Raw genomic sequence first — 16,970 nt, forward strand, 5'->3', positions numbered from 1 at the left:
GCCTGAGTAATGATGCTACAAGAGACTTTTAATCCAATCCAATCTGTGATTGTTAGCACTCGAGTGGTGATGATTTTCTTGAATTTCGGTTGGGATAACCATCAGTTCGAACAACAAAATTCACAGAGCAAGAGCTCGATTGATGATTAGAATGATAGAGCAACGATAGTGGGGTGATAAGAAAGAAAACTAGGGAAATAAACATGACCGGAAGAGGTTGGGTTTCTATTAAAATCGAATGGGGAATCCGAGAAGGATTGCATCGCCGTAAGTCATCTGTTCTTATCAATGGGAAACAGCAAACATGGAGAATTGCAACTGTGGCTCGTCAGAGGAGGAGGAAAAGGAAAGTAAAAAATAGAAAATGTAAGGGAAGAAAAGAATGAGAGAAAAAGATAAAGAGGATGAGAGAAGAGGGATCACCGGGGAGAAGCTCAAGGCAGTCGCCACTGTTCACCTTCGGAGGGAGAAGACAATGAATAGTAGAAGAAAAATAATAAAATAATAGATAATTCCTTTCTAAAGGAACAAATACATTTAGATGAAAAGCACATTAATTGGGACAAGTGTCACATAGCTATTATGTACTCACTCATTGTGCTTACTATTACATCCAAACTCATTATCAATGCACGCTGATAAGTGCATATGGGACGCTGCCGTGCCGGCGGCTGTGGGGTGTCAATCTCAACTCTCCCAATACACACTTTTCTTTTTTTCCTTCTCACTTTTATAAACTTCATTTGGCTCGCTTTGTTTGTAATAGAATTTCACTTGCATTAAATATTCCAAAATTATCCTTTGTTTTAAATGTTTGTATAAACTTAAGCTATTTTTGGTTTTAAGGAAAAGGCAAAGAAAGAAAGGGAAAAATAGGAATAGGTTTTTCTACCTTTCTCTTCCTTTTCCTACTTTTTCTTTCAAACCAAACATATCCTTAATGATTAATAATTGATGACAATCAAAGTCTTCGGTTTGCTTGGATTGAAGCCCGACACAAAATGAGTGCCTGCAAGAAAAAGCTGGTTAGAGAGCCCGAGGTGATATCCCGAGCTTCAAACTCTTAACATCCAAGCCAGCAAAGGCCAAGCTGTCCAGGGTGCAGTAAAAGATAGTAAATGCAATGTATCTACTGAGTTTTGAATTTTACCATTATATAAATTGGTGATACATGCGCCAATTTTACACGTGGTGGTGGATGAGACACTTAGTAGAATTGTGGGACACGTTTTGGTGATTCGCATGCCATGTCCAAGTGTGTATGGAAAAAACCTGGGGCCCATCGACTGACAGAGTGGACAAATGGGGCGATCACATCGTTAGTTGATTGTCCTCATGCACACATGGTTCAACTCGAGTGTATTTATTTTGGTGCCAGTTTGGTTCAGCAGAGTGTGTTTCTTTGCTCACTTAGCTATATATTAAATTGGCCTTTGCCGGTAGTTGTCGAGATACCTTAGAACGGGAGATTGGTGGGGACATACGAGGTGTTAAATGATCTGCTGAGGTCGCCACGCATTACAACCTTATTGGAAGAGACTTCTACCCTCATCAATAATAATAAGATAGAGTAAAAGAAGTTACTTTTATTATTGGAGTAAAAGTTGTATAATGGCATTCGACTGTAGGATGATAGCAAGTGAGAAGAATACAAATTTTGGTTCAATTTTATTTTGGAGTTCAGGCTCAATTTGGAAAGAGTATAATTACAAATATATACAGTGTAAATATGTTGGAGGGAGATTTAAATTTTTTTCTCTACCCACCTTAACCCACCCTTAAGTATATGGAAAATATTTTTTATTGTATATTATTTGGAAAAGGAGTAGAAATTGAGTATATTTATAGCTTTGCTCTCTCAATGGGTAGGGACTCATAGGAGGAGAACACTATAGATATTCTATGCATATGAGGGGGGTTAGAAGTGCTTTTTACATATGCGCATCGAGCCGAGCCGAACTGGGTTGGGGCACGCATGCATGTGCGTGTGCGATACACCAAATCATTTTATTTTAATCGAATTACACCTTTTCATTTTAAATTGTGTTTCTTTAATTTTGAATTTAGTTTTAAATTTAAACGTTTTCTTTTTTCAGTCTCTTCCTCCTTTTTTCTCTTCGAACAGGTGCACTATTTTGAAGAAACTCCTGTCTGAAAAGACACATTTGTGTCCATTCCGGTCTAAGACCAATCTATAAAAGAGACGTTGGTCGATCCAATTTACACACAACAATTTTCCAACTCTCTATCTTCTCTGAAATTTGAACATCAATCTTCTATGGTTCGTGGAGGTCTGGTAAGCGAGTACACACCTACTAGAAACCTATGGGCTGTTTTATCTTAGTGACCGATTTGTGATCACTTGACTGCACCGTAGGGGGAAAATGCAGTTTTAAGGAGAGTGACTAAGGGGTATGACTCAGCCCTCCTTCTCCCTGCAATTCCCAGTTCTGAGTTTCTGCAACAACATCATAACATTGCAAGTTCGATTTGAAAAGCGATTACTGATAAGTTTCATTCTACCTCTCTATTTACTATTTTTACAACAAAATATATAATTTTGTACTCTACATATTTGCATTTATACTCCTTCCAAACGGAACCTGCAATCTAAACATAAAATAAATAAATAAATAAAGTAAAAGGTGAGTCCCCGCATTTCTCCTCACTTTTCGACTTCATTTTCTTAGGACAAAACTTCTAGGTAAGCTTTGCTTTAACAAGGAGATATATAAAGACATCAAGGATGTTTAGCACCGTGCTGTAGGGCTGTCAATGGACTGAATTTGGAAAAGATAAGTCTGGTCCAAATCCAATCCAATTCACAAAGTTCACATTATATATGGTAATCTTACGAAAAAATTAGTCAATATTAGCATTGTGTATAGACCCACAAAATTCTTTTTGCTTTTTTTTTTCTTTTTTTTTCTCCATTTTATATGCGAAGAAAAAGAGTTATACTCCCGAAATTGGAGTTTCTACAATGGGTGATGTGGTAAATTAGAAAATCATTATTCTGAGGAAGCCAGATTTCCTCCTCCCAAAAAGGTCTTCCCACCCACCTCATAGCACTTGTAAATGTGCATTGGAAACATCTCCCATGAAGGAAAACATACAAGTACATGAGATGTTCCCAATGTGTATCTTCAATGTGCTGTGAGGTCCCTTCCGTGAAGATGAAACCCAAACATTTTAAGAGAATGCTACTGGAAAAAATCTTATAATCAATCAACCAGCATCATAAAAGTGATAACTAATCAGGTGGATTTTCATCAAAACTTATAGGGTTTTGATTGGTCAAAGCCTTTTCGACATCATAAATTTTCCCGTAGAAAGTTGTATAGGTTTTCTTGCATTTTCCTACCTTTTCCTTTAAAATAAACACAGCCTAAATGACTAGTGAGCACGCTTGTAATTATATTTCAATACAAAGAGAAATAAACACTTAAATGGACTCTTGAATCTACCCTAACCGATCAAGAGTGAACATACCAATGTTCCATTCATTTTATTAAAGTGAAGGCCCACTTTTTCTGTAGCTAGTCATTGTACAAACCTTTGTTCACAGCAAATACAACTCATCACATCCACGTATACCATGCAATTCATTATTTGCATAATTGAATCTGTTCCTCCCAAAGTCCCAATACGAGAGATTCCTTATGACTAACCTGACATAAGCAGAGATTGGCCTTCATGTGGATAATTCTTTGACCGGCGCCTATTGAAAAGCTACACTAATAAAAAAAAGATGTCATAGCTGACTGAGATGGGAAACTCAAAACCAAGTGGAATCGGGATTTCATTATTTGGTCCTCACAACACTTCAGCTGTGCATTTGGGAACATCGCCACATGAATTAATGAAAGCTTTGAAAATATTTTCAATAAGGGATGGTAATTTTTTCCATTTCTGATTTTTTCATCCCCAGTTAGGGATAGGGAATGAAGTCCTCATTCATATATATTAAAATATTTTAAATAATATTTTAAAATTTTTTTATTTTAAGTAACTTATTTTTCAAAAAATTCTATTAATTAAAAAAATTCAGAAATTCAGATCCCCAAGAAGAACCCATCTCCACCCGGGATCAGGGATGGAAGACAATTTTTGTCTTTGATGGAGATCAAGGTCGAAGATAAAAATATGATTCCTGCCCTGTTGCCATTCCTACTAATGTAAGAATTTTGTAATGACTAAATCCAATCTCAACCAAGAGTCAAATTAGGGCTGCTCATTGCCTGACACACCTTGCTAAATCTTTGGATGTGGATTTTGTAACTTGGAATAGCCCTTGAACCTTGTATTTCTTTTGTGTTTTAGTTTGTTCTTTTATTTGCAGATAAAAAAATAAGTCACTTTTTTTTTTCAAATCATATTATCAAGGTGTATTGTTAACATTGACAACTTAATGCTATCATGTCACATTAACAGTAGCCATCGTCTCTTTCCGATATCACCATATATATTCATTTGCATCCATATCATCATCTATAGAAGTCGTAGCTTAACTTGTAATGTGGGATGTGCCGTGTCAGTATGGCACGGATATAAGGTGGCCCGGACGCCATCCGCGTCGTGTTGTAGCAGGCCTTGGGCCTTGATGGCCGTGCTTGGTCAACACAGTCCCCCTCTTAGGTTAGGTTTGGCATGGCCCGTGGCTCGGTTTTCTAGCCATGTTGGGCCCATTTTTTCTTTTCCAGTTTTTTTAAACTAAGAAAAAATAGAAAAAAAATAAATATAACATATAATAGGAGAAAGTTAACATGAATAATAGAGAATAAGTTGGAAAATTTGTGAAATTTTTGTTTCATTTCAAACTTAATATGCACAAAAAACAAGAAACACATTGAAAAAAAAAACAATAGAGTTTAATTAATAAAATGATAAAATTAAAGATAAAAATTACAATGGGATTAGATTATTGGAAAATATTACAAATAATTCTCAAATAAAATCGAAAATAAAAAATTACAAGAATACAAAAAATATTGGATTCAACACTTTTTCAAGTTTCATGTCCATCATCTGTATCTGGTGAACTATCAGTTGAGGTGTCATGTCCTCCTTTGTCTTATAGCCCATCTTCTGCATCTAGCTAATCCTTTAAACAGATGTACATCTCCAAAGATTGATCATTCAAGCTGCTCTCCTCCTCTTCCATGTTTTAGGTGAGATATTATGTGTCTAAACAAATGGTTAATGCCACCGCTGTTGTGGTAGTTGAAATCATGTCTACATTATTTTGCAAACCACTCTTCTTCCCTTTCCAGGGATTTCCTCAATGTCAAACATAGTCCAGATTTCAGTAGTCCTTCTCTTACCACAGGACTTGGCATTATTGGATTAGGCTTCATTGACAAAAGGAAAATGATTTTGAGAAGAGCCAACCATTATAATGAAAATTAAAATTTAGAAAAAATAAATAAATTTAATCTATTGCTTACTCAGTCCAACCATTGGTATCCTTAATTTCAAATGATAAAACTTTTTAAGCCTCCCACGTTCCCAAATTGGCAAATTACAGTATTTGATTTGTAAACATGAGACACTTGATGCAAGCTCTTCCTTGTTGAAACTTGGAAATTAGAATAAAAAATAAAATTAAAAAAATTAAAAGAGTTATATGGGAGTATATAGATTATAGAGTAATAGAGTATGGGAGTTGTTGTGGTGAGAAGAAGGGAGGGTAGGGGTATTTATAGGAATTGGTGGATTAATTTAACTAAAATACCCTCTAAAACTAGTTGTTTATGACTGTTGAGAGAGGTATTTTGATCATTTTTAGAGATTATATGTTATTTGACTTATACACCCCTAAAGTAGTTGTTATATAACTGTTAAGGGGCATTTAAGTCATCTCCCCATGATCCAAAATATATAAATACTCCTTAGGTCGCTGCTTGGCATGGCCCGAATTCTTGTGCCGTGCCGTGGCTCGGCATGAACTTATAGCAACCATGTCATGCCAAGCACAACCCCTATTGTATTGGGGGCGTGTCAGCCCGCCATCAGCGTAGAGGCCTAGACATCCCCAATCATGGACTTTACTTTGGAAAAAAAAGTTAAACTTTTCATATACATTCTTTTCTAAATTTGCTAAAATCATTCCTCCAATTTTTAAAATAGGCCAAGACATCCCCAATCACATATGTTTGCCTAGTTCAGACTTCCCTCCCTCATCAAATGAGTTAATATAAAGCCATTGTGTTGATATTATTCAATGCCAATTTGGGAGAGCTTCCCCGCAGCGGATTTTGGCAATGCAACCCCCCATACAAAAAGTCAATAAGCTGTGTTTAGCTATGTCATTGAGCTGAGAAATTGACTTTCCTATGAAACTTTGCTACACTGCATTTCGAAAATTTAAACGCACATTACAACAAAATTTTAACCGATTACGTTTAAAGATGTCACATCGTCTATTTTCTTTTGATTGATTTACATTTTACATAATCATTAAAGTCTTTAGCAACATTATCACGGGTCTATTCATATTTAAGTTATGTTGCGACAATTTACGTAAAATGCACAATAAACGTTGCACCTATTTCATTTCAATAACCAAACTAACCAAAACTTCTGTCTTTTTAAACCCTTCACAAAATCTTATCTTCAGCGTAAATGCATGATTGACACAATGGGCAACTTATGCCATAATTCAAATGTGTGGTCCAATTGTGCTTCTGGTGCCTTGGTGGTGGTGGAATCCTAGCTAGTACTAAAGGGCCGACCATTCCCAGATAAGTATTGAGCCACAATGGAAAGAGAATTCTATCCATTTAGGGCCTGAAGTATGACAGAAAATGGGCCTGGTCGGGCCAAATTTAGATCAGTGGATTAGCTTCATTAGCTCTAAACTCTTAGCTTGAGTGAGTTAATTTAGATAACAAGATTCTGTCCACATTCTAACCACAAGACACTTCACAAACATGTACAAGAGATATTCTAGAACGACTATTTTAAACCATTTGACCAATGTATTGTGATCCATAGATCCGAACTCAACTTGAATCCCGACTCTAAACCAGATAGACCAGAGATCATATCCAGCTTCTATCAGGGTGGGGAGGGGGGTGTTTATGTGTAACCCCAAGAAGCAAACAATAAAAAAATCAAATCTAAACCGAAATTCTATAAAAAAAAAACATCTAAAACTGAAATTGGAAGGCTCATCTCCATATACTTTAGAGGAGGACGAAAAGATGCTAATACCATCATGATATAGCATAGAATTTCGGGTTTTGGCGGTATATTGAACTATCGATTTTACGCAAACGGCAGAGAGGCAATGCAGGCAAAAAGTACGAACTGAAGTCGAACATGACAAACCAGGACCGTTACGTTATGTTTACAATGGCGGTCCAGTGGACGTCATTTCAGAGCGTGAAAAACAGGAAACCAGGTTTCACTCAGTCTTCACCCAGCTCTTGGGATCTGCTCCTCACTGAGCGCATCTCACACCGATCTCACCAACACATGCTGTGAGGTCGGTGTGAGGCGCGTTTTGTCAGGAGCAAATCCGGTCTCTCTCTTATCAACCTGAGGCTAGGTTTTAATACCTACGAATTTTGATTAATTGTGTCTGTGCTGCTCTCATACTGTTGCCCCACATTTGTCTAGTTACTACAAAGAAAAAGAAGATATTAGGACTATGTGCCCTATAAAGAAATAATAACCTTATAACATTAACTCAGACAAATAATTTACTGTTACATTTGATCTTATCAATCGAACGGAAAGGAATGGTGAAACAGAATTCATATCGCTCAAACTGATTCCATTGTTTATGAGTTATCATGGGAGAAATAACTGTCCGAATAAAAAGATTAGTGGTTATATGTTCATCTGAGTTCAATTTTTATCTTCGAGTTCACATTTCCACCCCACAATGTCCTGCTCCACAACACCCTATAGCACATTCCCGCCATGTATTCAAAGCATTTCTCAATGATGATATCATGGATTCTGATATTATCATAGAAAATGAAATTAGACACGTTTCTTAATTATGCTGTTTTCCAGCTGTCACCCAAGGGTTCACAGTAAAAAGAAAGTCATCTACTTATTTGATGGATTTTACAGGTCCATTAACTATTCATTTTTATTTTATTTTCTTTCTTTTTCTTCCTCTCTTGGCAGGTGTGAATTGTTTGTCTCTGGTGATGGAAAGACTGGGAAGCTTAGCAACTCCTAGGATCACCTATTAATAAAAGGTTGATAAAGAAAATTAGATGACACTTAAAGGGCATTGTGTCTTTTCCCATGACACTTAACAGTTACTTAACAGCAGGTAGTAGATTGTCGCATTTCAAAAGTTTGGTTACTAGATTGGCACTTGGCCTAAGGTATAGGGTACCTATCAAGGATTTTCCTATTATATAAATTTTTTCGCAAGAGAACTTCTAGATTGATTTCTCCTAGTGTGTTTACAATCAATGTTTTGAAAATTGGATTGGACATGGAACCATTTTGGAGATTGGTTTCCAGATCAAATGGTCTGACTGTTCAATTCAAATGGATGATCCATTCTGATTTAAAAAATAAAAATAAAATAAAATCAAAAAACAGCCAAAACTGTTGTCTGGGTCAACATCTCTACTACCTGAATCAATGGTTTACCGATTAAATTAACGATTTTTGGCCAAATAACGATTTTAGGGTGAAACGAACCAATTGCCTGACCGGTTCCTAGGCCAATCAGTCCGACTTTTTTCTACATTAGCTGCATTCTTGATGGCATTAACCAGTCCTAGCCAAGTTCTTTTTTAATTAACCAGTCCTAAATCAGTGTTTACAATTGTTGTTAAACCAATTAATTCACAATCACAATCACAAGTCTATGTTGATCACATGCTTCACTAACTCTTGTTCTTAATCTCAGTGACGATGAATGAAATCAGATCACATTCTCGTATGTGCTACTAGAAGATCTCTGCCATGCATGGGCTAGCGTTAAAAGATAGAGATGTTGGGTCTGTGAGATGAGAAGGTAATATCTTTCTGTTTAATTTTGTTCACAGTGGCTGTCCTTTCTTTATTTATTTATCTTGTTAGATTCAGATATGGGGTGTCTGAGTTCGTACTTGCTCGGATGTTTTTTATTTTTTGGTATTCTGACAAGTTATGTATATTCTCGTTTTATTCTTCTATGAGTTTTTTTTATTATCAAATTAAAATAATTTAAAAGATTCCAACCTTTTATAGGTAGGGGTGAGCATTCGGTTTATTCGATTAAAAATTGAATTGAATAATCTGAAATTTTAAAAACTAAAATAAAAAAAATAAAATTGAAACCGAGTTATAAGAAAACCGAAATAACCAAAACCAAAATATTGTATATTATAACGTATAAATATATTATAATATATATTATATATTGTGAAACTGAATTATACTATATATAATATATTAATATATAAATATATATCATATTATATATTATATATTACATATAATATATATAATGAATTTTCATTAATTCGGTTTTTTCGTTAATCAATTTTTAATTCTGAAAACCAAAATTTTCAAAAACCAAATTAACTGAACCGAAAAAACCAAAACCAAATTTTTTGGTTTGATTGTTCAGTTTTAACCGAATAATGCTCACCCCTATCTACAGGGGAGTGATTACATTTATTTTCCTAATTAACAAAATTGGTTATGGGTGAGTTTAAATAATTTCATGAAGGTAAACTGAGTTTCCTGCCCACTACTCTTTACCCACACTCTACCCGCCTTTAATCATGAAGGTTGGTAAAGTTTCTAGTTGGTTGTATTGGGATCCAATTCTGCCTTTACCCGGGTTTGGGGGGAGGGCTACCCTGTTGTGCAGCCCATTACCCATAAAGAAAAACATGTTTTGATTTTTTATTTTTAAATAATTCTGAAAACAACAGAATTCAAAGGAGGTTGGGAAGCAATACAATAGAGAGAAAAGCTGAAGTGGATAACTGTGGTTTAAGACTTTAAGGCTATGCTTGGTTTGAAGGAAAAAGTAGGAATATGAAGGGAAAGGTAGGGAAACCTTCACAAATCTTGCATAGGCTTCCCTACCTTTCCCTACTTTTTCCTTCAAATCAAACATAGCCTAAGTATATAAGATAGATGGATAACAGTTTTAAAAGACCCATAACATTTTAAGAAAGGACTGAGCTTTATGGACATGTGATATAGTGGGTGTTTCCTTAAATATTCCATTTCGAACAAATATTCCATTTTGAATACTCTCACTGACCCAAATTTACGTGATTTTGGCCCTCCAAAATCAATCAGATGTTTCCATAAGATTCTAGGCACCCTAAAAAGCCTACCTACAAAAATTCAACCTAAAATACCTTTGTTTGCCCCTCCATTTCACCAAGATTCTGTTTCAAAGCTTATCAAGTCCTTTTGAATCTACTCGATCTCGACATAAATGGGCCAATTTGACCCTACCAATCAACCCATAATACTCATCTTTCCTTCCATCATACCAAGATTTTGTTTCAAAGTTAATAAATTATCCAAATCACTACCCCTTTAGATCTGCCTAATCCAAGCCTATTTAGGCAACTATGACCCACTAATCGATTCAAAATGCCCAAAAACCATACCCTATAAAATTTCAATAAAAAAGCACCCTTGTTTGCCCTTTATATAAAAAGATTATATTTTGGCCAATTTCATAGGCCCCATACACACAAAACCATTGTATATATTAAAATCCATTTCCACACTTCATTTATTATTTTTGTTATTAATTAGGGTATCTATTTAATTATTTAATTAATAAACAGTACTTATGAAAATGCTATTAATTACTTAACGGTATTTCGTTATAATTAATTAGTAATTCATTAATTAACATCATTTTTATTAATTATGGTATTTATTTAATTATTTAACAATATTATATGTATTTTTTATAACAGTATTTTTTATTAATTATGGTATTTAATTAAATAAATATCATAATTAATTAATAAATGATGTTAAATAATATATTCCTAATACTATTAATTAATTAAATAATTAAAAAATCATAAAATTATATTAATTAATTAAATAAGTTAAATAATTCATTATGAAAGAGGGAAAATGGAGTGATGAGGTGGCTTCATGAGGGAGTAAGAAAGACTAAAATGAAGAATGTCTGAGAATTCTTAGTTAGGGTAAGGGAGAAAGTGATGCAGTACAGGAGAAGGCCGATAAGTTCTATACAAGTTGGGATCATCATAGGAATTCTATCTTAATATGTTTTTACCAAGTTGGTGCCATCTCAAAGTTTCCATCTTAGTTCATTTTTACCAAGATAGCATTATTTCGAATTTATAGCAAATTAGGACTTTCCTTTTGAAGGATGTTAGTAGATTCTATTTTGGAATGTTTTCTTAGATTGGGATTTTATTTTTAAGGAGTTTTAGTAGGATTTTATTATGGAGTGCTTTTCATATTAGAATTATGAGACATAAGGGTGTATGCCTATATAAAGAGTAGCTAGGGGAAGGCTAAGACAGTTCTCTTGTTATCAATTTTCTCTCAATTATTTAATGAAGAATTCTTCTTCCTAAAATTCAACTTATACTCTTTTCTCTGAATCCTTTCTCACGTGTTTCGTTTTCGTTTTGCATCAGTTGGTATCAGAGCTCAAGTTGATCTTTCTTCAGATTATGGCTCCTAAGAAGAAACTAGTAGATCATATCATGGAGTAGGAACTCAATAACAAAACACAAGAAGATATAGCAGAGCTGAGAAGACAAGTCGACGCACTTGCCCAGGAGGTGAAATCACTATGTTCCCAATCAGAAACATGGGACAGTGACTCCAACGCAAGTATCTCTACACATTCCATTTCATCATCAAGGCAAGTGACCAGTTCAACTATAGCTGCGGGTGGTGATCAGAGAAGGTGGGAAGCAAGTCTTAAGGTTGAGATCCCAGAATTCTAGGGAGGCATGACTCCAGAAGGATTCATGGATTGGCTCTTCGTAGTAGAATAAGTTCTTGAATTCAAGGAAGTTCCAAAAAATAAAATTGTATCTTTAATAATCACTTGGTTTATAGGACGAACAATAGCATGGTGGCATCAAATGAAGGTCAAGCGACAGAAAAGAGGCAAGGAAAAGATTAAGACATGGAAGAAACTCAAGGCAAAAATGAGGTTAGAGTTTCTACCCCATAATTATATTCGTTTATTTTATCAAGAATTGCAAAATCTAAAACAAGGAACTGCTACAGTAGATGAATATACAAAGAAGTTTCATCTGTTAGTGGCTCGGAATGAGTTAGCTGAAACCGAAGACCAATTGGTGGCTAGGTATATAGGTGAACTGAGACCAAATATTTGAGATATATTAAACCTATTTGACTGCTATGATGTTTACATGGCACATCAACATGCTCTAACCATAGAAAAACAAATCAATCAACCTAACCCATTTAGCCAAACCCAAACTAATGTGGCCAGACCACCCCCACGTAATAATCCTAACCCGTCTCAAAATCAGCCACAACCCCATGGGCTAAACCAAACCCAAAGGCACGGACCTAATCAAAACCAAGTGGGTCCACCTGGATTGAACTGTTTTAAATATGGTGAGCTGGGCCATAAATATGTTGAATGTGTGAGGGATAATAAAAGAAAAGGGGCGATGTTTGTAGAATATGAGGGTGAAACCCAATTGGAAGCATTTGTCTGTTCAAACCCACCTGTGTTTAACTCTTATAATGAAGAAACCTTTGAGGGAGAAATGGTCTATGGGGATGTGGGAGAAGCCTTGGTGTTGTAGCAATCATTCCTAACTCCTAGGGGTGAATCATTGGATTGGCTAAGAAATAATATTTTCCATACTACGTGTACTATGAGTGGAAAAGTTGCAAGCCTTATAATTGATAGCGGGAGCTGTGAGAATGTTATAAAGGAAGTGGTCGCCTACAAGCTGAACCTAAAAACTCAACACCCTCACCCCTATAAGCTTGCATGGCTAAAAAGAAAGAATGAGGTTTCAGTCACACAACGGTGTCTAGTGATCTTTTCTATTGGCAACATTTATAGTAATCGTATGTAGTATGATGTTATATGCATGGATGCCTGCCATTTGCTTGGGCGCCCATGGCAATTTGACTGTTTTGTATTCTATGACATACAAAAAAATACCTACTCTTTTCAGTTTAAAGGGAAAAGGCTGACCTTATGTCCATCACATGAGATTAAACTGAAACTTGATGAGGGTTCTAGCTTTTTTGCCATGACTGAATTCACAAGTGCCTTAAAAGAGACCGGTGTTGCGTATGCATTAATTAACAAGGGGCTTGAGCTAAAAGGTGTGGAGGCTCCAGAAGAGTTGAGGCCTTTGCTTGATGAATTTAGTGATGTGTTTCTCGAGGACATACTGACAGGATTACCACCATTAGGGGATATCCAACATTTCATAGATTTATTGTTGAGTGCTAGTCTCCCCAATAAGGCCCATTACAAAATGAAACCCACTGAATATAAGGAGTTGCAAAAGCAAGTAGATGAACTTATTGCTCAAGGGTTCATACGAGACAATATGATTCCATGCACGGTTCCCGCTTTATTAGTACCCAAAAATGATGTACTTAGAGGATGTGTGTTGACAATCAAACAATTAATAAGGTAACCGTCAAATACCAGTTTCCAATTCCACGCTTGGATGACATGTCGGATCATCTTTCTGGGGCCAAGTTGTTCACTAAGTTGGACTTGAAATCAGACTACCATCAAATCAGAATTCGTCCCGATGATGAGTGGAAGACAACATTCAAGACGCGGGATGGTTTGTCTGAGTGGCTAATAATGTCATTTGGTTTGTCCAGTGCACCAAGCACATTCATGAGGGTCATGAAATAGGTTCTCAAGCCTTTTATTGGTCAGTGTGTTGTGGTATACTTTGATGATATTCTCATATATAGTGTTGATATGAACTCTCATTTGTGACTTTGCGTAGGGTGAAACTTTATAAAACTATGAAGAAGTGTATTATTGCCACAGATTAGGTCTTATTCCTTGGGTATGTCATCTAAGGGAAAGAGTTTTTTTAGACCCGGAGAAGGTTCGTGCCATTGTTGAGTGGCCTATCTCCAAAACACTTACTGAAGCACGAAGTTTTCATGGTCTTGCAAGCTTCTTCCGACGATTCATTAGCAACTTTAGCACTATTATGGCACCATATGCAGATTGTTTGAACGCTACAACCAATTTTGTGTTTACCACTGAAGCAGAGAGAGCCTTCATTGAGGTTAAGGCATGGTTGACAACTGCACCCATGTTAGCAGATGCACTCAGCCGAAGGAGAGCCATCTTATCCATGTTCCAAGCACAAGTACCGGGGTTTAATACTTTTCATTAATTGTTTTTTCACTAACCCTTATTTTGCTGGTATCATAGAGGAACTGCAAGCATGTAGTAAGACGAACTTTATGATATATGATGGCTTCTTATTCAAGGGAACCCACCTATGTATACCTGATTACTCATGGCATCTGAAAATCGTCAAGGAGCTTCACAATGAAGGTCATTTTGGGTGAGACAAAACAATTCATCTCATTTCAACAAGTTACTTTTGGCCCAAGATAGCATTATTTTGAATTTATAGCAAATTAGGACTTTCCTTTTGAAGAATGTTAGAAGATTCTATTTTGGAGTGTTTTCTTAGATTAGGATTTTATTTTTAAGGAGTTTTAGTAGGATTCTATTATGGAGTGTTTTCAGATTAGGATTATGAAACATAAGGGTGTATGCCTATATAAAGAGTAGCTAGGGGAAGGCTAAGGCAATTCTCTTGTTATCAATTTTCTCTCAATTATTTAGAGAAGAATTCTTCTTCTGAAAATTTGACTTCTGTTATTTTCTATGAAACCTTTCTCATGTGTTTTGTCTCCATTCTGCGTCAGAAAGCTCATAAATATTTATATATATATATATATATATATATATATAATAGATTTATATATAAATATTAAAAATATATTTATCACAAAAATATAATAAATAATTACTAAAAATACAATAAATATAAATTTTAGTATATATAAATATATATAATACATATAGTTTAAGATTTTAAAATTATTATTAATAAATATCAATTTTCATAAAGTTATTTTCTAGAATTATTAATTGATATAAGTTAAATAATGTTTTTATTATTAGTATTACATTAATAATTACAATTGTTATTCTATTTCTAATATTTATTAAAAACTTTTTTTGAAAGTTATTACCTATTTTTGTTATTTGAAGCATTTAGCACCTCTAAATCATTTAATCTATTTTTCATTATTTCAATAATATTTAAAAAAATTTAAGTTATTTTATTTTATACTCTTATTATCATATATTATTAAATTTATTATAATTATTTTTGTTTTTAAGATAAAATTTTTAAGGTTATTACATAATTTCTTTATTTAATCTATTTTTAAATAATATTTAAAATATGATTTATTTTTTAATATTTAAAATATTTAAAATTAGTTATTTATAACATTAATCTTCTATTTAAATAATATAAATATTTAGTTATTTCAAAATTACTTATTTATTGATTTTTATAATTCATAAAATTATAAGTTATACTATTATTACATAACTTTGTTATCTATTTTGTAACATATATTATTATTATTATTAATTCAAATATTATGAAATCTATACAACAACTTTCTACATTTAATAAATTTTTTAAGTTTATTACATAATTTCATTATTTTAACTAATTAAAATTTAGTTATTTAAAATTTTTCATTATTTAAATTTTATATATTTTAAAGTTATTACATAATATTAAATATTTTGCTATATAATATTTTTAATATTTTTTATCTATAATATTTATTTATTGAAATTTTTAAACAATATTTTTTAATATTTATTATTTGAATAATATTTAAATTGAAATTTTCGTAAAATTATAATTTATATTGTTAGTACACAATTTCGTTATGAATTTCATAAAAGTATAAAATTATTAATAATATGAATATTATTAAAGCTCTACTATTTTTTGTGTTTTTAATATATGTTTTAAAGTTATTACATAATTTTATTATAATATTTAAATAATTCTTAAATTTTTTTATTCAAACTTTCTTTTGATAGATATAGATGAAAAGTGAGGTAGAGGATAAACAGGATTTATAGATAATTTAAGAGAAAGTGGGGGATAGTGGTGCCAATTGATTAGATTAGATTAGACTTTGGTAGAGAGATGAATATCCAAAGGGATAAACATAGAGGAAATAGTGGTGGGTCAGGCATGATGAGGTGTCATTATGAGAGAGGGAGATGGGAGTGATGAGGTGGCTTCATGAGGGAGCAAGGAAGGCAAAAATGAGAGGGGTTGAGAGTTCTCCATTAGGGTAATGAAAAAAGCTCAAGCCGTGATATCGCATCATTCTACTTTATTATATATATAAATTATTATTTTTCTTCTTTGCGAGAGAACATTACATTAAAGCCATGTTTGGGAGTGCTTGTGTTAAATATAAATGCTTATTAAATAAGAGCTTAAAAACAAGTGCTTATTTGAATAAGCACTTATTTTATATTGGGCGTTTGGTAGTCTTTTTCTCCATTAATCACTTAAATAATCATTTGTGACTATTTTGTCCTTCATTTTCTTTCAAATTTTATGAAAGCACTCTTTTGAAATTATTTTTATGAAAGCACTTTTATAAAAGTACTTCTATGAAAATAATTTTATAAAAGCACTTTTTATGGAAGTACTTTTATGAAAGCACTTTAATAAAAGCACTTTTGCATGAGTACTTTCACAAAACACTTATAAAATTCAACTAGGGATAATTTTATAATTGGTATTTTAAAATTCAACTAGGGATAATTTTGGAAGAAAAAAATGAATAAGTACTTATTATATAAGCACTTAAAAAATCTAGAAAGCCCTTATTTTTAAAATAAGCACTTATTCCAGGCTTATTTCCCAAACACCAATAAGTTCATAATT

The sequence above is a fragment of the Nelumbo lutea genome, chromosome 1, assembly GCF_056320005.1.
Source record: "Nelumbo lutea isolate HS-2025 chromosome 1, American lotus-T2T, whole genome shotgun sequence".
Lineage (NCBI taxonomy): Eukaryota > Viridiplantae > Streptophyta > Magnoliopsida > Proteales > Nelumbonaceae > Nelumbo > Nelumbo lutea.